Here is a 25,882-nt window from a genome sequence, read left to right as displayed (position 1 = left end):
TACTGAGACTCTGCAGGTCGTAGCCCACTGTGTATACAATGTATACAAGCACTGTGACTCCTTGGGCCATAGCCCACTGTGTATACAAGTACTGTGACCCTGCTGGCCATACTCTGGGTGGGTGGGAGAGCCCAAGGACAATTCCAGTTTGCACTACCTTTCATTTCTGCCACTGCTGTCTGGCAATGTTTCATAGATGTGCTTTAAACTGCGGTGTCTGTGCTGCTGCTCTGTCGCTTAGTAACCAGCCAGCTCACTGCAGCCTTTGGCCAATAATGGTGAAAACATTATTGTAAACTGTGAGGTGGTCTAAATTGACTGTAATTGACTGGAAATTAATGTTATTGAGGTTAACAATACTCTAGGAACAAAATAGAAGCCCAAATAATGTGATTTTAGCTTTTTTTGGCAATTTTGTAAGAAAAAATCCAAATCCAGTCACGGCAGGTTTGACAAATCCAAATCCAAAAGTGGACGACGAATCAGAGCCAAATCCAAATCCAGCAAAAATGGTACGGCGCACATCCCTAATTTTCATAGGGATGTCAAGGGTGTGTCGTCTAGTTTGCGAAGTTGATGAGTCAACATGGTGGGGAGGCGCCAACATCTATCTTGCCTCTGGGCGACTGGAATGAAGTTACGCCACTGGTGACAAGTCATTTATTGTGTTTATAAATACCTTATTAGGAAAGGTATCTTGATCTTCATGCATGGAATTTATATACATAGAGGGGCACACAGTGGACCCTCTGACTAATCAAAACATGTTAGAAAAATAAGTCTTAAAATGGAAAATAAATCAAAGTTTAGGTCACCCGCAGGAAATCTTATATCGGGTGAGCACTGATTAGTAGTCAATAAGGCAGATCTGCTGTAGCACATGCTAAGCCTTCCATGCAGGGAATGACAGTATGGAGGCTTTTTACTTTAGCAAGGGCAAACATAAGATGAAGAGAATGTATGACTGATGCATATTCTACCCTGAGTGCCCCATAATAGGAATACTTTTCTTTCTTTGTACTATATGTGTTGTTATTTATTCCTGGGTTCCCCCTACATAATTGTTACTGGACAGGGATTATATAACAGTGGATAGGACGTTAATGAGCTTTAGGTCAGTGTGGATAATTTTTTTCTCTGTGCATATGCCACCCTGGCAGATCTTTAGCTGTATCCAGCTATGCAAGTTGCCAAAAATGTTCCTTTATTTCAGGTGCATTTAACACCTGCTTCTTTGGCTCAAAATGTGTCCCAACTCTTTGTGAGCTCATTGGTGATTCAGCAAAAAAAACAAAAACAATTATGGAAATATGTTCAAGTATTATTCTTCGTTGATATCATTATACCTGCAGAAAAAAATAAGACATCCATTAAAATATTCTGTTCTACAGGCATTGCAATAGAACTTCTAAACCATAAAATCACCATGACAACCATGTAGAGTTTGCACTCAAAAGTATTCAGTATCTATTTTTACAAATAATTGTAATCCAAGTTTGTGACGAAGGATGAATCTTGAGGTCCTGGTGATAGTAACTGAAGAATATTTGGAGCAATGTTTCATGATTATCTGAACTGTGACTCACCCACAAAGTGCTCAATATCAGTGTTTAAATAGTAACATGACGTATATATATTATTTTGACATTCTATTCACTAAACTCAAATAATTTTGACAGTAACTAATGAACAGTGATACAAACAACCATCATAATTAAGACCATTCAACTCAGATACAAAGTTCTCAAAGGATTAGTTCACTGCTGACTAAAATAGTCCTGCAATTTTATGCCCCCTTAGGGACAGTATAAAGATGTTTCAAACAACCAACTAAGCTGTCTGAACAACCAACTACGATGTCTAAACTGAATGACAGATTAAACTATTAATGCTTTATCGTAATTAATCAAATTAATTTATTAATTAAAAGCAGTGATAGACGGTATGCAATCGGGAAGCCGACTGCCTAAATACCGGCAGCCGGCTTCCCGACTGTCATATCCCGGCAAGGGTGAAATGCCGGGCGTCTACATCTAGACGCCCGGCATTTCCCCGACGTCGAGAGACCGGCGCCCGGCATCCCGATCGTAGTGATGCCGGGCGCCGCGAGCGGACAGCCACGGGGGGGAGGGTTAGGTTTAGGGCTCCCGGGGGGGACAGGGTTAGGCACCCCCCCAGGAGGGTTAGGGTTAGGCTAGGGGGAGGGAGGGTTAGGCACCCCTGGGGGGGATTTAGGGTTAGGCACCCCCCCGGGGGACTTAGGTTTAGGTAGCGGGGAAGGGGGTGGTTAGGGTTAGGCACTTAGAGGGGGGATTAGGGTTAGGCACTTGGGGGGGAGGTTAGGGTTAGGCACCCCTAAGGAGGGTTAGGGTTAGGGGGGTTAGGTTAGTAGATACTCACCTATCCACGATCGGGATTTCCAGCGCTGTCGGGCTTCCGCTGCCGGGATCTCTGCTGATGTCGGCCTGCCGCTGCCGGGAATCTAACCATGCGGCTGGCGGTATTTCATACAAATTCCGTGATAGACAACCTGGTACTGTACATTAGGGGGCATTATTGGACAACCCCATAATCTTCATATGGGCCACACATTACCATTAATCTCAGTGATATGTTATATGTTGAGGTTGAAATTAATCCAAGTTTTACATATCCAAGGAACTGTAAGCCTCAAATTTACACCCACTCCTCAGCTTGGCCAGAGGACCTGGAACAGAGTTGGTGGGGGTTTCCCTGCCAGCATAGGCAGTCAGCAATCAAATTGGACACTGACACCCTATAATTCCATCATAATTGGAGGGGTGTGGGTGGTATGGGCATGAAGAAGGGCAGGAAAATGTTGGCCCTCTCATGCTACTGGCCAAAGATCATGCTCCACTCTATCATGCCTTCCTACCACTGCCTGAGAGCTCCGCCCTCTACCCCATTACCTCACCACACGTCTTTACTGCACTACCTCCCCACACTAAGGGGTCTATTTACTAAGCTTTGGATGGAGATAAAGTGGGTGTTTATAAAGTACCAGCCAACTAGCTCTTGTCATTTTGCAAACACAGCCTGTGATCACCTCCTTGAAGAAGGCAGACCTACTGCTGAAATGCGTTGGAGACACCCCATAGACAGCCCAGCTCAGCCTCAGCTCCTTCCCGTCCACCCGGGGACCGCCCCACACCACGGTTCCATGCCACTCCCCATCTCATATCCCCGGCACCACCTATGGGTGATCAATACCAGCCCCAGCTCGGCCAGCACCACCGCAGCACCTCCAGGCACCAGTATCCTTGTGTACCTAGAGGCACAACACGGCCACGACCACCAGTCACACTCCACCAGCAGACCGGCCCCAGGTCCCGGACCAGCCAGCACACGTGGGCATACAAGAGAGGACAGTGCACCATGCTCAAAGGTGCCAGGAACACTCGCGTTTCACCTTGTGCTTCCGCAAGATACTCAATCCCCACTGCCGCCAGCAAGCTCCTGACTACAGCTGAGCAGTTGCAAGGGAATAAGCACCAAGCACACCCACTGAACATTACCATGACCCAGTGGTCCAATCCACCTCCCCCCACAACCCAACGACCAACCAGCGAAGCTTACCCAAGCACCAACTGTACAACAAATCAACTCTACAACCACGACCACAACGATCACTCATGAACTCGAAACCCTACTGGTAAGTGAGTACTATTTGGGACATATAACCACCACGCGAGATGCCGCCTTGGTACACGAACTCTGAACGCACATCATCCCCCCTGCACCCACCATTAGAGACTCTGAAGACTGTCGACCAAAGGTCCAGCAGGGGAGATGTGCCGGTCACTGAACCGCACAAAAAGGAGCCCCCTGAAAGGGTCCACTCACCTCTCCACCCAGAGTCTCACCCACCATCACCCCCTAGTCTACCCCCCCTTCCCTTAAGGAGTAGCATTGTGACTGCTTCAATAAAAAATTTGGCCCTCTTATTTTGTGCCTCTTCATTCCATCACACCACTCAACACAACCACCCACCATATTCGCGACACCAAGACATACCATGCCCCCACAATCCCAGGAAGAGTGCACCTTCCCCCTTTTTCCAGTTACCCATAAGAGGACCTGGTATTCCTGCAAAAGGTGCAGCACTTCCCACACTCCTCACAGCCCACAACTTCACTCACCAACACCATCATTATAACACACCTTCCGTCTGCCTATAGAGTAGAGCGCAGTCCAACAAAACTATTACCACAGCCTGTGACATGGCATTTAAGAGCTGATTGGCTGGTACTTTGGGGTCTATTACTGTACTAAGCCTTGGATGGAGATAAAGTACCAGCCAATAAGCTCCTAACTACCATGTCACAGGCTGTGTTTGAAAAATGACCATTAATAGCTGGTTTGTTGATACGTTATCTCCGTTCACTTTATCTTCATCCAAGGCTTAGTAAATACACTCCTAAATCACTACATTACCTCCCCTCATTACAGCACTACAGTACATAACAACATTAACCCCACACACACACACACACACACTCAGGCCCGCCAAGAGCCGCTTCAGGCCTGGTAAAGAAGGGGGCATGGCCTAATCACGGGAGGCGTGGCCATGTCCCCTTAGGTTAAAATAAAAGGTTTTTCAGTGCCGCTTCGGCGCTGCGTGCTGGCAAGGGGGTTTCAGTGAGCCCCCTCAGCCTGGCGCATAACCAGTGGGGGGCACGATCAGCTTGGTCGCTCCCCCCACAGGCATAGGAGACTGCTGTGGCTGCTTCTTACCAGCCACGAGCAGTCTCCCAGTGCTGGGCTGCTGTGATGTAAGAGGGGGGCGAGCGGTGCCAGACCCGGCCCCCTCCAGGCCTCTCCAGCAAGCACAGGCCCGGGTAATTAGTACCCGCTCCCCACCTCTCGGCGCCCCTGCACACACTACATCACTGCACTACCTCCCCACACTACATCACTACACTATCTCCCCACACTACATCACTGCACTATATTTCCACACTTCATTACTACACTACATTACTGCACTACCACCCATCATAACTACATCAGAACACACTACACACACTACATTCACATTTTACTGCACTTCCTTCCCACACTTCATCATACACTTACTCCCTCCTCCCCTATTAATAACATTAGAACATCCCCTTCACAGACACTTACATTAAAGAAGAATGCTAACCACATTGCGCAGGCCCTGTGTGTATATATATTGTATTCCAGGATTGGATATTTCTGTGGCTCAGATAAGCACATATTTATTCCCATATGATATGGGGATATTTGCTTAAAAATCTGTTCACATCACACGTATTTCATTATCTGCACTTGGAAGCTCCTTTGCTATTTTATTTTACACACCCGCCTCCCTCATTTCTTTCTTTCTTTCTTTCTTTCTTTCTTTCTTTCTTAGCACTCCACAAATAGAGCAAATTCAAATAAACGTAGGTGCCCTCTAGCCTGATCCACTGTAAAGCAGTACATACAAATACCATTCCAATGGTGGTGACCAACATTTCAATGTTATACCCTGATGAAAATATTGGAATGGTATTTGTACATACATATATAATATATATATATATATATATATATGCAAACAGTATGGATGGCACTCCCATATCTCATATGAACAAACATCGGTGCCCTCCGTGGATAGCTGAATCTGCTTCCAAATATAGGCCCTGATTCAGAGCCGGACGCAAGTGGCTGCTCGTTCGCTCCGAGCGATGTTTGCCCAACTGCGCATGCGTACGGATCGTAATACGCATGCGCGAACCACTCAGTGCGGCCGAAATTCATGTGCTCGCAAAATAGCAAATGCCTGATAATTTGAGTGACAGAAAGAGGCGTATGTGGGTGGTAACAGGGGAAGGTGCTTGAAAACGGGGAGTGGAGATCCGATCGCAGGCGTGCTTAAAGGTCAAAACGGGCGTTTTATGGGTGTGCATATTTAAAACAGCAGCGTCATTGCCCACGTCACTGGGTTATTTTATAGCCAGAACTGCTCGCAAACTTGTGGTAGCAAAAACCAACCACAAGAATAGCGAGCAGTTCATACCCTGTTCGATGTACTCGATTAATCTAATAAATAGCGGACATGACGTAGGATGCGAGCGGCCAGGGGGCGTAGTTTCCCAAAAAACGACCGCAAGTTTTGTACGCTCGTTCAGACATAGAGGCGTGAACAGACCGCAAACAGCGAACGGTTCATTTGAATAGCCACCCCTATTTTCTTGACGAGCGAGCGCAAATAGCGTCCGGCTCTGAATCAGGCCCATAGTCCCAATGTCGGTGGCACTCCAGAAAATAAAGACATAAGGCAGGAATATGATCAATGTTTCAATGCCTTAATGCATTGTTTTCAAGATACAGAGAACAATAAAAAAAGTTTACTTACATACACCCTTCACCACACCACGTGAGACGCCGCATTCCAGCCTTATGTCTTTATTTTCCGGAGCCCCACCAACATTGGGACTATATATATATATATATATATATATATATATATATATATATATAATCAGTGGGTCTTCCGAGGACAGAAGGAGGCGGCACTCATCCGGACTTATTTAGAAAATAAATAGCATCTTTAATAAGCCGACGTTTCAAAGCCGCTATGTGAACAGTGCTTACCTTATATAGGTTAACAATAACGATGAAGTGCAGTGCTTCTCGTGTTCCATCAAGCCGGGCGGCGCGGGACTCTGACGTCATCAACCCGCGACTCAGCGCAGAGCACACTGGGCCAGTTGCCAGGGACGCTGTCAGGTCCCGCTAATGTCATCGTTGCCCAGCAATAATGTCAAATGCCGCGGCTGTGGAACTGGAGAATAAAGAATAAATGAATAGAAAAGTAAACAATACTAATACTATATATACTAGTTTCATGTTAGTGACAAGTATAAAATATAATCTACTGCAAAAGGGACATACATATATATCTCATTAGAGCTATCAAACCAAGACCCCTAGATAATAAATATCAAATATCGATATTATGGGGCAGAATATCCCTAATCTAAAAATTGATACTAACTACAACACTGAAACAGATATATAAACTTGTTTCACTCATAATGCAAATCCATAAAGGTTATAGAAAAGCAGACCCCGTAATTTTATCATTGAGGCCTTTCGGATGAATGGTCTCTAAAATAGAAATCCATTTGGATTCCATGCAAAGAAGTCAATTTGCTTGATCCCCTCCCAACAATAAGGGAGGTACGTGATCAATGATCTTATATCTAAGGTTTTGCAAGTTGATGGTTTGCTTCTTTAAAGTGTCTCGCCACGGACTGGTCCGTTTCTCTTCCTTGAAGGGCTAGTTTTATAGATGAGCGATGGACAGCCACTCGTTCCTTGAACATCCTAATAGTTTGTCCAACGTAGCTTAAACCACACGGGCATGTTAACAAATATATCACATATTTGGAAGTGCAAGTCAGTACATATCTGATGTTGAATTTCTTGCCAGTGTGAGGGTGATAAAAATGTGAACCTGGGTCCAGGTATCCACATGTCACACATGATGCACATCTATAACATCCCGGTTTTTTATAACTAATTCCTGTTTGATGTGGAAGCATAGGTGTAAAATCAGTCTTTATTAATATGTTCTTGAGATTTCTACCCCGTTTGTAGCTGATGAGAGGAGATTTGTCCTGGAGTATTGACAAGTCCTTGTCTGTCCGAATAATAGGCCACAAAGCTTTTGCAGCTTTCGATACCACTGGGCTAGCCAATGTATATTCTGTAACGAAGAGAATCCTAAGATCCATATTTCCTTTAGGTTTTGAAACAAGAAGATGTTCCCTTGGTATTTGTAAGACCTCTTGTTTTTGTTGTAACAGTGCCTGTTTGTTATATCCCCGTTGTAGAAATTCAATGATGACAGAGTCCAAAGCTTTATCGACTTCTTCTGGTGTACTTGTAATACGAGCGGCTCTCATCATTTGTGATTTTGCTAAACTCCTTTTTAGGGCTGGAGGGTGGAAGCTGTTGGAGGTGAGTAAGGTGTTACGGTCAGTTTCCTTTGAGTACATTGAGGTATTGATTTTACCCTCTTTGAGTGTAACTCTAACGTCCAAAAAATGTATTTGCTCCGAGCTGTATTTAGAAGTTAGCTTAATTGGGGAGTCCATCTGGTTGATTTTGGCAATCGTTGAATTAAGAAGGCCTTCATCACCTGTCCAAATCAAAAAGATGTCATCTATATAGTGAGAATATGTTAAGATGTGTTGTTTAATAATAGGATCTGCAAAGAAGAATAGGTGCTCTTGTTCAAACATGAAAATGTTTGCTAAGCTCGGTGCTACGTTCGAGCCCATCGCACATCCTGTTCATTGTCTGTAAAATGACCCATTATGATAAAAATTATTGCGGGTGAGTGTGAGACATAGGAGTTGTATAAAAGTTTCTTTATTACATTCATGGAACAAATTCACCTTACTCACCTCCAACAGCTTCCACCCTCCAGCCCTAAAAAGGAGTTTAGCAAAATCACAAATGATGAGAGTAACAAGACATATATTATATACAGTACAGAGACATCAGAGTGAAGTGGTGTACTTTATATTTGTGCACTTTCCTAGCACTGGACACTTTCAGCACGGAGCACTTTCTTGCACTGGTCACTTTTTTCTTAAGTATTTGCTGCCTGACATATTTCTGCATATAAGTACTTTGCCTTGCCTGCTGTAATGGAGGGAGGACCTGGACGCTCAGACCCCCTGTCATTTATAAATTTAGAATTGCCTAAAGGAGAGACTCTATCGTTTACAGACGCCAAAATTTCTGCAATTCTTTTTACTGATACAGAACCCCCCGTATTGGAATACAACACAGTTGAAGATATTTATAATGGCTGAATGAAGCTAAAGAAAAAAGAAATAGATTACCTTCTTCATGGGAGCACCCTCTCGGATTACTTCAGATCAAAAACGATACCACGAGGGTTTAGGGTAAAGAATTGCCCCACAATAGGCAGAAATAATGCTGATTTCTGTAGGCACTGGATAGCAATATTAAATAAATGTAGTCTAGACTTAATGATTCTTGTAATAGAAGCAGGTAAAGAATTGCAAAATGTCAGGTCCAAGATTAAGACATACACTATGACCCACAAAAATATGCTAGAGGATACATCTTACCAGCAATATTGGAATAAACTCTCTAATCAATGTGAACAATACAAATAAGATTTCTTAAAATTCAAAAAAAGTAAACTAGACAAAGTCAATACTGATTATGAGACCAATACAGTCTATAGATGGTTGAGCGGTGCAGAAGGGAACAGCACCCAATCCAATAGACCGCAGAGAACAACGTGGAGAAATAGGAGATACCGTCCCCGCAAGGAGGTATCTACATCAAACAGTGACAGTGATTTCCACGTTGTGGAATCAGATGAACCCTCCTCCAGAAGACAGGTCCCTTTATGGGTTGCTACCAGAGCACGTTTGGATACCCCTCCTGCAGACCAACAAGACGTGGGGGACAAAATAAAAGGAACAACAAAGGCAAACAAAAAGAAACCCTAGTGTATAATCTGTCCTCTAAACCATTAACTGAATCAGAATTGGCAATCCTTAACAAAGGATTAACCTTTATCCCCACAAATAAACACAAAGCGTTTGAATGGAAAGTTGAAAATTATAAATTTGCTAGACAATTAAGATTAAAAGATTTTTTTCAGCATAGAACAACAGCCAATACTTTAGATTCTACGTTACTTCCCTCCAAGATTGGAGTTTCATAAAATTTTGATCCTGTGTCAGTAAATTCATCTATAAAAACATTTTCTCGGCTCATGGACGATTCAGTGCACAGGTACAATCAGGCACAAACTAAGATATTTCATAATCTGTCCCCGAAAGAACAAATAGCCCTCAAAAATCTTTATAAATGCACGGACATAATCAGCCGCCCCGCCGACAAAGGCGGGGGAGTAGTAATACAAGATACACTGGATTACAAAGAAGAACTAGATCGACAGCTGTCGTATATTTCCACATACGAGAAACTTATGGATGACCCAACCGGGATATATAAAAAAGAACTAGATGATACATTTGATAGGATGGAACTAAATAAATTATTGGATACAAAAACATCAAAGGCACTACGCACAGCACATCCTAGAGTTCCCCTTATATATACAGTGCCAAAAATACATAAAGACCAAACAAAGCCCCCTGGAAGACCAATCATCTCCGCCAGGGGTTCCTTGTTCCAACCCGTTTCCCAGTATTTAGATCTTTTAATCCAACCGTATGTGATGAAACAAACTACGTTTTTAAAAGACACTACTGTCTTTTCTAGTCAAACTTTATAACCTCACCCATATTCCACATCAAGCTCTTCTATGTACTTTAGACGTTAAAAGTCTATATACGGTGATTCCCCAAAAAGAAGGTCTCCAAACAGTGATGCGTTTTCTTGAGGCTAATTTGTCCCATGATATATATGTATGTCCCTTTTGCAGTAGATTATATTTTATACTTGTCACTAACATGAAACTAGTATATATAGTATTAGTATTGTTTACTTTTCTATTCATTTATTCTTTATTCTCCGGTTCCACAGCCGTGGCATTTGACATTGTTGCTGGGCAACGATGACATTAGCGGGACCTGACAGCGTCCCTGGCAACTGGCCCAGAGTGCTCTGCGCTGAGTCGCGGGTTGATGACGTCAGAGTCCAGCGCCGCCCGGCTTGATGGAACACGAGAAGCACTGCACTTCATCGTTATTGTTAACCTATATAAGGTAAGCACTGTTCACTGTATCTTGTTACTTTCTACACCCTGATGACAAAGCCTTAGCGGCTTTGAAACGTCGGCTTATTAAAGATGCTATTTATTTTCTAAATAAGTCCGGATGAGTGCCGCCTCCTTCTGTCCTCGGAAGACCCGCTGATTGTATACTTTACATAGGAAGGCACCACGGTAGCTTAACATTATTCTGGAGTGCCCATCTACATGAGATTTATATATATATATATATATATAGAGATTATAGAACGGCGCACCGGTTAAAGTCTCAAAGTATATTGTGCTTTAGTGCAAAATTTTATTGATGAATGTTTAAAATCCATTTGGTGCTATCAATGTGACACTTTAATCCTATTGGTGAAGGTGGCAGCAGTCTTATATATATAATGTGATATACGTGTGACTGCGTGTGTGTGTCAATAATGTACTTTACCCCTGAAAAGACACTGCGTCACATTCAGTACGCCAGTTGACTTTTCTTGTGTGACTCATAGGTGATGACGAAAATGACAATGAAAGTTAAATCCTGAGAATACTTGAACTAGAGAAAAGGCCAAACAGGCTGTAATTGTGTAAAGTAAATGTAAGCACAAATGCCACCCGAAAACAATATTCAACCTATGTCTTGTGATTTAATTCCAAAGGGATGTGAAACCTCTCATTCTAACTTCAAAAAGAGGAACCCAATTGCTGACTATGTTATATGACGAAATGAAAACAAAAAGGAATGTAAACACATTTTCACTTAAACTACTGAGGTTACTTTGGGTCTCATTCAGACCCGCTCGCGAGCGCAGGACGCTCGCAAGCGGGTCGATGGTACCCAAATGCGCATGCGCACGATGGAGGGAGCTCCGTCATGCGCATACGCGAGACCCAGTGAGCCACGGGGTAGCCGTCACTCGGGGTCTCGCACCAAAGGGGGCGTGCTGTCGATGGTGAGTGACAGCACGCCCCCTTTGGTGGGCATGCCAGGGGCATGGCTGCCAGACGGAGGCGTTCCCAAAATCACTCCAGGGCTTGCGGCAGTGAGACCCTACCGCGGGGTCTCGTCGCAAGCCCGATGGTCGCGATGGTCTTGACCATCGCGACCATCATCATGGACGCTCGCATAAGCTGTGGGTGGTAGCCCACAGCTATGCGAGCGTCCAAGAGGCCACTCCAAGAATAGGTAGGAGGGCCCTGATTCAGAGCGAGCGCTCTGGTCAGAGCGTCCGGCTCTGAATCAGGCCCTGTGACTGCTGAATATCTTCTTACTAGGCGGGGACAGGAACATGCAGAGAATGATGATTAATGATTCAGTCTGAGCAGTGGAGGTTTAAGAGAGGAGGGGGCCCGTGTGCAGACTCCGTGTGGACCCCTTCCTCTCTGACAGTGCAGTAAACTCTGGCTTTGTGCCAGAGTCTACTGAGCATGTGCAGAACTCCGGAAACATGGCACCCGTGCCGCGCTCCCGAGTACGTCTTTAATGCGGATGCACCATACATTGGTTACTATGGGTGACACCTCCACATGTTCTCTTTACAAGGTTCCGCGTCAGTTGGCACTGCATTACAGCATAAATTAGTGGGAAAATGGCACAGTTGCCATTTTTCTAGTGATTTATGCTGTACTGCAATGCCAACTGATGTGGCACTCCAAAGAGGAAAGTATAATTATGGGTGCAAGCTGTCCAGTGTGGGCCCACCTGAACCCAGGGACCTGTGTGTACACCCTACACCCATTATAGATACGCCAATAAGTCTAACGTGTGGACTAGAGGTATGAGATATTAATACTAGGATACTGGACCTTCTCAAGCAAAGAGCAGGGACATACCAATAAATGGAGATGTGAACACAAAGGGTAGAGAGGGCACTACTCATAAGAGAGCTTCCAATCTAATGGGAACGCACATAGGAAATAAAAATTAGGAGGAGATTATTATTATTATCCTTTATTTATATGGCGCCACAAGTGTCCGCAGCACCTTACAGAGTACATAAACTAATAAGTGAATAAGAAACGTGTAACTTACAGTACATTACAGTGCAGGACAAGTACACGACTTATATACAGTACATTGCTGCAATAGCGATTAAAGCACTCACAATAAGCAGCAGGGAGTGGGCAGTCAAGTGTCCTTATGGGGAGTAAGGAGTAAAATAAACAAACCTTGTAAAGAGGACATGTGGAGGTGTCACCCATAGTAACCAATCAGATCTTAGTTATCAGTTATCTAGTACATTGTATAAAATAATAGTTAATATCAGAATGGATGCTATGGGCAACACCTCCACACCCTCTAAGTGTGACCCAGAGTGGATTGTGGGACATTGGCGGGGGTATCAGTGTGAGTAGTATAGGTGGAAGCAGGGTAACCCATCATAAAGAATACTGGGGAGTATGTATTATATTTATTTATTTATTATTTATATTTATATATGAAGTGCAACTGACTGGCACTCCACTAATTAAAGAACAATAGCATGCCTTGGTAACCTCCTTAGGTTAGAAAATAAGGTCAACCATTGTTCATCCAGAAATGTACAGGAAGGACCTGCAAAAAATCACTGACAGGTCATTTAGTACGCATACTAAATGGTCTGTTGGTGAATCTTTTTGCAAGTCCTGAGAGTGTCTATATATTTCTATATATACACACACACATATACATAAGAGGGCAATCACTATTATAGCAAAACACATGTATTTACATTCCTCAAGGTGCTTAGTAAAGAATCATGGTCAACATAATGGTCCCAGTCATGGGTGTTATCAAAACCTACAGAATGTACAGCACCTCCATCCATACAAGATGAAGATAAATATATATATATATTATAAATATACATAGACAGCAAATACAGCATTTAGAGGAAGAGCTTACTCAACAGTTGAAACTGTCTTTTGCCATTTCCAATAAAAAGGGAAATGATTTGACCTACTATATAATGCAGCAATAGTTTCAGAAATCGAGAATTCCCCATAAATAACTTTATCTTGTACTATTTTAGATACAGTATGTAACCCTATTCATAAACTATGAGATTTTATAGTATAGTGTCTATTGCAATTTGCAAGTGTTTAATAGAACATTGATGTATAGTATTTACTGTATGTAAACTGGTTATTAAAGGACATAACATTGTATAAAATTTTATTTCTTACTTTCTTTTTTGCACACTTATAAATCATACTATTATATTAGGAAACACCTGAAATAAAAGTGAACTACAGGTAGAGATGTTCTCCAATTAGGATTTGGTTATTAAATGTGATACCCTTTAGAATGAAATGGGGTTGTCCAAAAGTTGTTCACCCTATTTCCTCCTGTCCTTCAATTACAACCCAATAGCTGCTATCAGGATTTTCTGAAGCTAGAAGAAATGGTGGTATGGCGCTGCTAGCACAAGAAATAATCACTATGGCCCTGATTCAGACCCACAGGTCTGAAGGGCGTTATTTTTTTTTGTCTGGCTTCTGGCCGCTCACTAAGCTGTGGGTGACCACCGCGACCATCAGGCTTGCGACGAGACCCTTGTGGTAGGGTCTCGTCTGCCGCAAGCCCCAGTGAGCTTTCGGCTCTAGTAGAGCTGGAAGCTCACCACTGACATCGCGAGTGATATCAGTGGGGCCTCCCCCAAATGGCAGGCATTCCTTTGGGAACGCCTCCGTTTGGCAAGCCCCCCCCGACCCGCCTACAAAACGGGGCGAACTGTCGATCAACATCGACAGCCGCCCCATTTGTAGCAAGTCCCAGAGCGAGTTAATTTCTCACTCGCTCTGGGGCTTGTGTGCGCACTGCCCGGCCATCGACCCACTTGCGTTGCGAGTGCTATGCGTTTGCGAGTGGGTCTGAGGGCCTGATTCTGACCCGCTCGTGAGCGCTGTTTGCTCGCAAGCGGGTCGATGGTGCTGAAGTGCACATGCGCACGCCGGAGGGAGCTCCGTCGTGCGCATGCGCGAGACCCGGCGAGCGATGAGGAAGTTGCCGCTCCGGGTCTCGCACCAAAGGGGGCGTGCTGTCGATGGTGAGTGACAGCACGCCCCCTTTGGTGAGCGTGCCGGGGGCGTGGCTGCCAGACGGAGGCGTTCCCATGGGAACTCCTACCGTCTGGGTCTGGCCCCACTGACATCACTAGTGATGTCAGTGTGAGTGATTTTGGCTCTGATAGAGTCAAAATCACTCCAGGGCTTGCGGTCACCGAGACCCTACCGCAGGGTCTCGTCGCAAACCCGATGGTCGTGATGGTCTTGACCATCGCGAACCATCATCATGGACGCTCGCTATAGCTGTGGGTGGTAACCCACAGCTATGCGAGCGTCCATGAGGCCGCTCCAAAATGAGGTAGGAGGGCCCTGATTCAGAGCGAGCGCTCTGGTCACAGCGTTTGTCTCTGAATCAGGCCCACAATCAGGCCCTATATACATAGTATGAAATGTTATACAAGTGCATATAAACTTCTGCAGCTATAACCAGGAGGCAATTGCTAGTACCTCCCAAACCGGTACATACAGAAACAAGAAAAAAAGAGGGATTACTAGCGCTGAAGTCTATGCTGAATAAATTCTATATACAACCATAGTCTCTAGGTAAAATACATACACATCATCATAGGCGTGTGCAGACGCCGACACAGGGGGTTCCCCTTCAACACTTCTCCCTCTGCCGGGTCATGGACTACCCCATCCCCCCTCCCTCTGGGGCATACACTTTTCACCTGGCCGTCCAGGTGATTAGTCTACATCTCTTTGGGAGTTGTGGACGGGGTTGCCCATGACCCGGCAGAGGGGGAAGTGCCGAAGCGGCACCTCCTGTGTCGGCATCTGCACACGGCTATGCACATCACGAATGCAGACAGACACAATATAAGGCACATATGTAGCTGATTAATACACCAAAGTGAAGGATCTCCTTTCCTTTCAAAACAATGTATCCGATATGCAGCACCTGTGGGTAATTGTAATGATTCAAATACCACGTAGCCTAGCGTGGTTTCTCCTGCATCCGGCGTGTACTGCTGCCGGCGCTCCACTATCAGTATCCGTTATAGCAGAATACATAAGGCATTCGTTAGCCACAGTGACCAGGCACTATTTATCTATCTAAGCGGCGGTTTCATCAGCAATCAGAGCACCAGCCGCCATTATCCGGCTTTCGGGACCCAGTACAGAACCCCTTACCAATGCTAATCTGCCATGGGAGACCGCAGACCGACATCAGCACTATAGCGGCAGAGTTTTCAGCTCTAAAGTCCAGATGTGACACATCTTAATACATAGGATCGTATGGTCGTTTGTACAATCATACCTTTTCTAAATACAAATCGTACAGAATGTCAAGGGAAGAATTTTCAAGGTAATCGTATGCGAGATCGGATCGGATGTGTATGGGCACCTTTGTACTGGGATTATTCCTGCTGGTATTGGAATCCACAGGTGCTGCATATACATATTTTAGGGTCAAATAGAATTATATTGGTGGCTTCACACTTACAGCACTTTTCAGAAATGTCTCCCATAAGATCAAGGATTTAAGTTACCATAGCCAGTTGGTCATTTAGTTTAGCAAAACAATGTGTCCCAGGAACAATGAGTGTCAGAAAGTATGTATCAATCAATCATATGTGAGTGGTAACAAAAACATGGGTTAAATTAACTATTTGGTGTAAAAGATGGGATCGGTATGAAACACCGCCGGACGCATGGTTCAAATCCCGACGCCGGAAGACCAGCAAAGGAAGATCCTGACAGGTAAGTTTTTTCACTATTACTAACCCTCTCCCCCCCTAACCCTCCCTTAGGAGTTCCTAACCCTAACCTGCCCACCAAGTGCCTAACCCTAACCCCCAATGTAAGTGCCTAAACCTAACCTCCCCTTCCCCGCAGCCTAAACCTAAGTCTTCCAGGAGGTGCCTAACCCTAACCTCCCCCTGGGGGTGCCTAACCCTAACCTCCCTTCCATTAGCCTAACCCTAACCCTCCCGGGGGGGTGCCTGACCCTAAGTCCCTCCCCCGGGAGCCCCTAACCTAACCCTCCCCCTCCTCTGCTGTCTGTGCCCACCGGCCGGCTTAGTTTCATATGCCGGGCATCGGGCTCCCAGCTTAGGGATAATTATAGGCATTGGGATTTCGACACCTATCATTAGTCCCCTGTCAGGATTGCACAGTCGGGAAGCTGGCGGTCGGCATTTTGACCGTCGGCTTCCAGACTGCATGACAAAAAAGATGTGTATACCAGTCTGTTACCTAACTGAGTCAGCAATGTTAGAATCTGAGTGGAACGAGGAAGGCAGGTGCAGATTACTATTACACTGTGGAAGTAAGTCCTAGTTGAAGTTCTGGGTCTATCCTTGCAGCATTGTCACATAGTCCATAGTCTTGTCAAGCATTTTGTCCTAAGTAGACTGGGACGTTAACTGCTAAATCAATGAATGCGTAGGCAAACACAGTGCGTGTGTGGGGAGGGGGTTTTCCAATTTCCCTGAACACCCTCTCCCTCTCCTCAGGTCATCCAGAGGCTTTAATGATAGCCAAAATAGCTGTAATATATCTTACGATTCTACTAGATCTGCACCAACCTGCAATATAAGGGACTAAATGGAGCTACAGTATTGTGCATGCCCACCAGAGGCAGGCTGGCCTTACTGCTGTATCTAATTTCACAATCTGTTTGCAGCTTGTTAAGTGCTAATTAATAATTATGCCCCTTCATGGGCTTGCCACCCTCACTTTAAAATGAAGCATTTGGAAACCCTCCTCTAGACATCCTGCAATTGTCCCTGGTATGAACGAGTGTATATCTACTTAATTTAAATTATTCTAGGTGTCTATCCCAGGTGTTGTTTCCTCCTCTAAATTTTAAACTTAAACAATGAATAGCACAGGATATGAAATCTTTCCCTTATATGTAACTGTTAAAACTTAATGTATATACTTTAAACCTATCTGGTCAGAAGTAGGCGTTGGGAAAAGAAGAGGAGAACAGGAATTTATTAATTAAGATGCTGAATAATTATATGGTCTGTTTTCATAAGACAAATGCTTTTCACTTGAGATATTCTGCCCTCTAATTTCATGGCTAATTAGTACATAGAGATCCGGAGAAAGGAGAGAGCTGAGTTGCCATGGATATGCCGAGCTTCCTTATCCAAATTGTCAGCATTTATAATCAGTGAACACTTGTTCAGAACTGAACTTGCTTCTTTATGTATTATGGGCATATTATGTGACTCTGTTTTGTGAAACATCATTGGAAGCTGGTCTGGGAACTTTGGGAACATAGCTGAGCTTGTTGATGTGTTATCATTTTATTGATAAAATGTTACTGCTAGAAATAAAATGATTTTGTTACAACAATGTGAATAAACATGATTGAAGTCCTGAAACCATGCCAGCGTACACACTGATTAATTGTCATTCTTGTTTCATGAATGTAAGTGAAATATTATTTAGCTTTTTAGGAACTGTGCAGACTCTGTTCCTGGCTAAAATGTGGGCTGGCTTTTATATGTCACCCAAATGTAAAGGGTTAGAGATAGAGAGTGCATGTTTACAGCTGTATTATGTGGTTAGTGGGGTGTGCAAAACTTTTATCTCCAAAAGATGGATGCTTAGTAGATGCAGGTGCCTTCTATCCATACTTGCCTACCCTCCCGATTTGGTTGGGAGCCTCCCGAAAATCGGGTGCCGCTCCTGACCTCCCGGGAAGGCAGACAATCCTCCCGGCTGCCGCCCACCCCTCCTATCCCCTCCACATTTACCTTAGAAACCCCCGCAGCAGGGGGGGCCGGTGACGCGATTCGCGTCATTTTGGCTCTGCCCCCTGCTTCACAATGCCTGTAATATCGGCATTGTGTAGCGGGGGAGGGACCAAAATGATGCAATCACGTGGCCCCACCCCCCACTACACACACAAATACACGTTGCCTGGCTGGCCCCGCCTCCTCACGATGGCCACGCCCCCTGTCATTCCGATCTGGCTGCTCCCTCTCAGAAGGGGCAGCCAGGCAGTCGGCAAGCCTGATTTTATCCCTTCCGAAATCCACATTTTCTTGGCAGATACACCATTGTTAGAAATACACACACACAAAAATGACACATGCGATAGAAAGTCATATTAAGGTGTAGAATGTTCTAGGGGGTGATTCAGTAGTGGACGGAATTGCAAAGCCGCATGCAAGCAGCTTTGCAATTTTGTCCTGGCAATTATGTGAATGCAGCAGGAGGCGTCAAGCCTCCTGCATGCATTACTTATCCGAGCTGCATCCAAGGACGCAGCATCGGATAATCTGCGATCAGGTCGGCTGGTTGAATGACCCATGGGTCAACGCAAGCAAGCCGCCACAGATACAACAAAGACGCCAGGAAATCTCCGTTAGCCGACGGAGATCCTGGCCTCTTCCCTCCCCACTAACCCCGGTGACCCACCTCCGTTTCGGGAAATGGAGGTTTGTTTCTGCCCCCTCCCCTCCGCAAAAGGCAGCAGTCTGTCAATCATTGACAGTCTGCTGCAGGACTGCATGCGAACACACAAGACCCATAATGCACATGCGCAGTACATGTTCGGTGTCTAACCATCGGGAATCTGCACTCAGCAATGCACTAGCATGCGCTGCTGAATAAGGGCCTGATTCAGAGCCGCTCGTAAGCGGCCGCTCGTTCGTTCCGAGCGATGTTTGCCCAACTGCGCATGCGTACGGATCGTAATACGCATGCGCGAACCAGTCAGTGCGGCCGAAAATCGTTTGTTCACTAAATAGCGAGTGCCTGCTATTTTGAGTGACAGGAGGAGGTGTATGTGGGTGGTAATAGGGGAAGGTGCTTGAAAACGGGGAGTGGAGATCCGAACGCAGGCGTGCTTAAAGGTCAAAACGGGCGTTTTATGGGTGTGCATAATTAATACAGCAGCGTCATTGACCACGTCACTGGGTTATTTTATAGTCAGAACTGCTCGCAAGATTGCGGTAGGAAAAACCAACCACAAGAATAGCGAGCAGTTCATACGCTGGTCGATGTACTCGATTAATCTAATAAATAGCGGACATGACGTAGGATGCGAGCGGCCAGGGGGCGTAGTTTTCCAAAAAACGACCGCAAGTTTTGTTCGCTCGTTCAGACCTAGAGGCGTGAACAGACCGCAAAGAGCGAACGGTTCATTTGAATAGCCACCCCTTTTTTCTGAACGAACGACCGCAAATAGCGTCCAGCTCTGAATGAGATCCTAAGGCCCTAGATCCGCACACAGTGCAAAATATGTGTATCTGTCCAACATGAACGTGTCCATGCAAAACTATTTTCAAACATAAGTAAATAATATTAATATTAAATGAGCAATAGAGTCACAACTTCACACAAAATGAAAATGTCAGTCCTTAATAAATCCACACCTGAAATTAGCACCTTGGCAGCCTATCATGCTGTATTACGAGAGGTTTGTTAGGAGTATGATACATTATTTTATGATATTTAGTATGATAGATTATTTTATTAAATGTTTCCTGTTATGTAGGGCGGTGTGAAACCTTGGATTACACATGTCCTGACTTCTGGAGAATTGTGAGAAGTACATATACATCTGTCAAACGTGTGGAAAGGGAACAGCTTGGGAACTGGCAAACATCTTGGAATTAAAATGCAAATGAAAAATCATTCTGGAGAGCACACCATAATAACAGCTGGATACAGCCCGTGTAATGTTTTTATCACCAAGCTCAGTCACATGCTAGCAAGCAAACCAGTGTTTATTTTACACTTCTGGAAATATTACTGCATGATATTCTACTAGACCTTCTATATGGAATGATCTAGCATTGCTTACATCTCCTGAGCAAGTTTTAAAGGTAGGTCAATTGGAAAAGGAAATGGAAATGGTTGTGCAGCCTACACGATTTTAACTGCCAGGCAATATGTTATATATATATTTTCTGTATCAGGAACCAAATATTGACCCAGAGTACAGTACCTGTACTGAAGCAGAACTACTCCATACCTTTCATCATGACCTTTTCCTCTAGCATATAATGCTCTATTCCTAATGATGACCTCTGCAGAACAGTTTAATTAAGAAAGAATCACTTTTATTTAAATTAATTCAGAACTGGTTATTATAACATGAAAATAAAGTGAAGAGACTATTGCAGAATTACATTTTAAATGTTTATAGGTCAAAATGTTAAATGTTTATAGGTCAAAATTGGTTATGATAATATAATGAGAAATACATTTACCTACATACTTAGGTAGTTTATTGGAATATGAAATAGTCATGAGAAAAATATTGATACTGTTAAGGGATGTACATGATGTCCACAGAATGCTTGTGCAGGGGGTTTTATTTGAGCCTTTGCCACAACAAATTGTGGGTTATTATTGCTAGGCAGATGTAGTTGCTGTTTCTATAATAAATGATGGATTATATGCAATGTTTTTAAGCTATTTGATGTCTTTGTATGTCCATGGATAGAGCAGAGAGCCTCTTATTACTGTATTCCACCTACCAGCTCACAGGGTTGGCATGTCATTATCCTGCCTATACCAGATCTGAAGTGGGATTTAGGGCAACCATATTTTCTTGCTGCATACGCTGCCCAGAGAGCTAAGTGTGTTGTGTCCTGTCATTTGTTTTTTACGTGACATACAATGCTGTATGAGAGATCGTGCCGTATTAAACACTAAAATAACTAGCGCTGACAACACCGCTCGCCTACCTTTTCTGGGAAGTCTTCCAGGTTTTTAAACACTAATTAACCCTGTTTACTGCTGAAGAAACACTGATTAAAGGGCATCAGTTTGAAAAAAAAATCTCACACAGAAGGTTTTAGGATGTTTCATTAATATACAACATAAATGAATATATATCTAAATAAAAAATGATGAATCCTGGCTATTAGAATTAGCATTTCATATCGGTCTTCTCTCATTTTCTATTATGAAATATTGATTTTACACTGAAATATTTAGACAGATAAACAGTTAGGTAGATAGATAGACAGATAGATAAATTATGTCAGGGCCGTCACTGGGGTGGTGCGACATGTGCCACTGCACAGGGCACCGCAGAGCAGGGGGCGCTGTTCAGGTCTGTCAATTCTCTGTTCATAATCAACATCACTTGTAGCTTACTCTTCTTTTATCCCTGGCATTCTCACAAGGCCGAACTAGGAGCCTTCATAGATCTGCAGAGCTATTCAAAGTAGCACTGAACTCAGCAGGACCTGCATTTGCAGCTGATTGGGTGTAACTGGGCAGCAATGGGGCTTTTGCACTTAGCATAAGTGCTCCTGGCCGCTCCTATTTCCTTCCTGGCCAACTCCCCCTCCATCTGGCCAGCTCCTCAAGCACCTTCAGTCACATCCTCTTATATTTAACACACACATTTCAAAATACTGTCATACCCGGTACTTAAACTTATCACCTCTCACACGCCAGCCAGACACCTTAAACATGGAGCTATACTGAATATAGTGTGAATCCAGTGGCTGCATTGATGATACACAATAATTATTCAGTATAACTCACCAGCTCTTGATGTAGGATAGCGGTGATGAAGCTGCGGCAGGATTTGTCCGTCAGAATAGCCGTGCACAAGCCTGGAGCCGGCAATTTAGAGTGATTACATGAGAACGGTGTGGGTTAAACTTCGAGTCTGGAGGCTGGCTTAGGTAAAACCATGTGACTTAGTTTGCCCTATTAGGATAGGTGTGTGTGTTTTAACTTGGAATGTAAGGCTGTGTGGGCTGAGACAAAGCCTCTTTTGTTCCTGTCTTCCCACCCTCCCTCCCTATGTAGATTCAGTGGGATTGTCTGAGTTGGCTGTTTTTTGTGGCAGGAAAGAACGGCAGGTCGCCGCTTAGGGTGCAAATATCTTTCAGTTTGTAGTATTATAGTATTTGGGTGTGCTCACCCTCTTTGACTTAAGTTCGCTGGATCACTCTGCCGGGGATAGCGCCATCACCCTTCCTCGTGGGTAGTCATGTTAGAGGGTTGAGTGGATACCTTTTGTTGACAGTTGTTTAAGTTACCAGTTGCTCTGCACCTTAGGCGGTGTGCGCTTGGTGTGCATGTCTGGTGTAAGCTGTATGTTGCCGTCCTTTCTTGGCCACCATATCTCCAATCAGTTTAGATTAATTTAATACTCATTAGATAATTTTAATAAATTAGCAACTAATTGTTCTGCCAAATCTCATGTCTCAGAGTCTTTATTTCATATAATTTAATAAGAAGGTGTTTTATCGCATGGTGTTACACAAGGCACCCCTCTGACGATTGAAAGTCTATAGAATTGAGCATGTTGCTAGCTGAGGAAGAGCATACCATTTTACAGCTTTTACCTAAATATGTTGGTTTTAAAATATTATATATATATACAGTACAAGCAAAGCACACCAGTAGCATCAGTCCCAGGTGCCAAAGATCAAAACCTAGGCCACTGAAACCGAGATAACACGTCAGCAATTTCATTCCCTGCCCCAGGTATATGCCGCGCCCTAAATTAAATATTACAGCGCAAGCAAGTTAAGACTAACTGCGCCAAAACTTGCAACACTATAAATGATTTAGCGCGCTGCTGATTAATCACATGCACAACGCCAAGGTTATCACACCTGACCACTATGCTGCGATCACGCAAACGCTCACCCCACACTTCCAATGCAACCATGATTGGAAAGAGTGCGAGGAGCAACAGGTCTCTTGTGAGACCCAAACGCACCCAATCCTCAGGCCAAGGTGCCGAACACCAGGACCCGGCAAGGTAACAACCAAAACCAGCTGAGCCCGCCGCGTCGGTGAAAAGTTGCAGCTTAAAGCTGTCGACAGCAGGAGCAATCCAAATCACCACACCATTAAATTTATCAAGAAAAGATGCCCAAACGGACAGATCCCTCTTGATTTCAGAAGACAGGAGAACCAAATGGTGCGGCCTTGACGCCCCAGCCGAGGACCGCTCCAGCTTCCAACAGAAAACTCTACCCATCGGGATAACCCTACAGGCAAAATTCAACAGACCTAAGATCGATTGCGCCTGCCGCAAAGAAATTCTGTTAGCAGCCAAACATGTAGCAATCGCGTCGCGCAATTTCGCCACCTTGTCTTTACCACCAAACTCAATGACAGGCCTGCCATCCTGCTTCTGACGAAACTCTTTGTCATAAGCCCACCAGGCAAACCCCCGGGAACTGTGCTGCATGCTATTAATCAGGTGCAGATACCTGATAATATTTAAGTGCTCCTCAGGACGAGTTATCAAATAGCAATAGGCAAACATGCAGAAACCCGCAATCCAATTACTAAAGGATTTGAAAGCGTCCAGGCCAACTCCTCCCTTAGCCTAGGCAGCCTTAAAATCCTTTTTCGTTTTGTCGGTGAGCACAAAAATTTCCACGTATAGGCCCTTAGTTATCTTCCGCTTAAAGCATGGGTGCAAGCCGCGCAAAACTGCCGTATTATCGCAGTGGACCCCCAGTGATAATTTAGAACGTTTTCGGGAAGCGACGTCGCTTAAATTACTTATAACGCCGGTCGACCTCGCCTTTAGCATACATAAGGAGACCCACCTGATGTACTCGGCTGCTCACCACCCAAAGAATCCGCTGAAGTTGCCTCCTCATCCACCGATGCATCTTCGGGACTGTCGCTGGCATCGCCATCTGAAAAAGAGGGTAACACAGCATATGGCGTCGGAGCCCCCGATGCAGACAAAGGTGCAGATGAAAGGAACAGATGAATTGGCTAAAACCAGGGAAGGGACCGCTCCTGAGGTACCTTGCGCTATTAAGGACCCAAATGCGCGCACTGCTGACAGAAATTGCTTGGGCATGGGTGTTGGTAATTGAGATGTAGAAGCTGCAGGGGGCGCACAAGCTGGAGACCCGGCCGCAGGCAGCTGTGATAAGGCAGCCACAAAAGGGGCAAAATTACGTGGCCATGGAGGACATGACATTGATAACCCCTGCAGGATCCCCAGAGCTTATGGGCATTGTAAGAGCATTCATGTTGGGGGGCCCTACACTAAGACTAACCCCTTGTGCCTGTGGCCCACCTCTCTGACTAGCCCCCTGGGCCTGGCTATCTATCATTGCAGAGCTGCTGGCAGAGCCCACCTGCAGCAAGCTCTGATTCACATCACTAAAATGGCGGCTAAGCCCCCCCCCCCGAACAGGATCAGGGAGCTGAGTAGGGCTGCCATTTGCAATTTGGGCCTGAGAGACTCTGCGGGCCCTACCGCGGCCACCTCCTCATGCATTAGGTGCGCCCCAGCCAGTATCCGGGCAGGGGCACGTGCTTGTGCGCGTCCGCGGCCCCCAGCACTGCCGCGAGCCAGGACATACAGGCGGGCAGGCACAGCAACACACGTGCGTCGACCTGCCCGCCTATGAGAGCCAGCAGCCGCGGCCCCCAGAGCATCTACCACGTGGGAGCCGTCAGCTTCACAAGACGGTGCCTCCGCGGCGGGCACGCGCGCCCGCACTCCACAGCCTCCCTAGCTTGTAAAAGTGCCAGATGAGGCGGCGGTAGCGGGAGGGGACCCGGCTCCATCTAGATAGCAGCGTGGGGGGGTTTTGAGCGGCGTGGGCGAGACATGGGGCCAGAGGAGGATATCTAGATGCAGGGAAAGGACACAGGAGGATAGGGAAAGGAAAGAAATGGGATAAAAAAAGGGGAGCAGAGAAAACGGTGAGGGAGAATAGAAACTGAAAAAGAAATAGAAAATGAAATGCAGGGAGAAAAAAATGCAACAAAATTCAAAGATATATCACAATAATGCTCTGAAACAGCACAGCACTTACAGTATCTCTGCCAGAAGACAGGAACAAAAGAGGCTTTGTCTCAGCCCACACAGCCTCACATTCCAAGTTAAAACACACACACCTATCCTAATAGGGAAAACTAAGTCACATGGTGTTACATAAGCCAGCCCCCAGACTCAAAAGTTTAACCCACACCGTTCTCATGCAATCACTCTGTTTGTCTTTCCTGCACCTCCTGGCACCTCTTCACATGATCCTACTTTAAATGAAGATGAGGTATCAACTCTCTTCTTATTTCCATACTCTAGTACCTCTCCTCTTGATCCTAAGGGCCGTATTCAATTAGACACGAAAAGCCGTTTTCGGCGAAAAAGTTTCGCCGATGACG

At 44.9% G+C, this 25,882-nt stretch overlaps 1 protein-coding gene and 1 long non-coding RNA gene across 2 annotated transcripts in view; one reads left to right on the top strand and one right to left on the bottom strand.

The window, feature by feature from the left end:
* Nucleotides 1–102: 102 nt before the first annotated feature.
* Nucleotides 103–25,581, bottom strand: LOC148502972 (uncharacterized). The gene is made up of 3 exons (XR_015869948.1): nucleotides 25,534–25,581; nucleotides 24,301–24,393; nucleotides 103–1,346 (listed from the first exon to the last, which is right to left on the bottom strand). It is a non-coding gene; the product is annotated as an uncharacterized LOC148502972 (long non-coding RNA).
* The window catches only part of LOC148502971 (chemerin-like receptor 1), a 190,557-nt gene continuing 185,196 nt past the window's right edge, over nucleotides 20,522–25,882 (top strand). Inside the window, exon 1 of the mRNA XM_088449099.1 lies at nucleotides 20,522–20,586. The gene's annotated coding sequence lies outside the window, so the exon portion shown is untranslated. The remainder of the gene's footprint in view (nucleotides 20,587–25,882) is intronic.

The sequence above is a fragment of the Taudactylus pleione genome, unplaced genomic scaffold (genome assembly GCF_031769625.1).
Source record: "Taudactylus pleione unplaced genomic scaffold, aTauple2 ptg000479l, whole genome shotgun sequence".
Lineage (NCBI taxonomy): Eukaryota > Metazoa > Chordata > Amphibia > Anura > Myobatrachidae > Taudactylus > Taudactylus pleione.
Note: the sequence above shows the minus strand (reverse complement) of the source record. Positions and strands in the feature narration are given on the sequence as shown.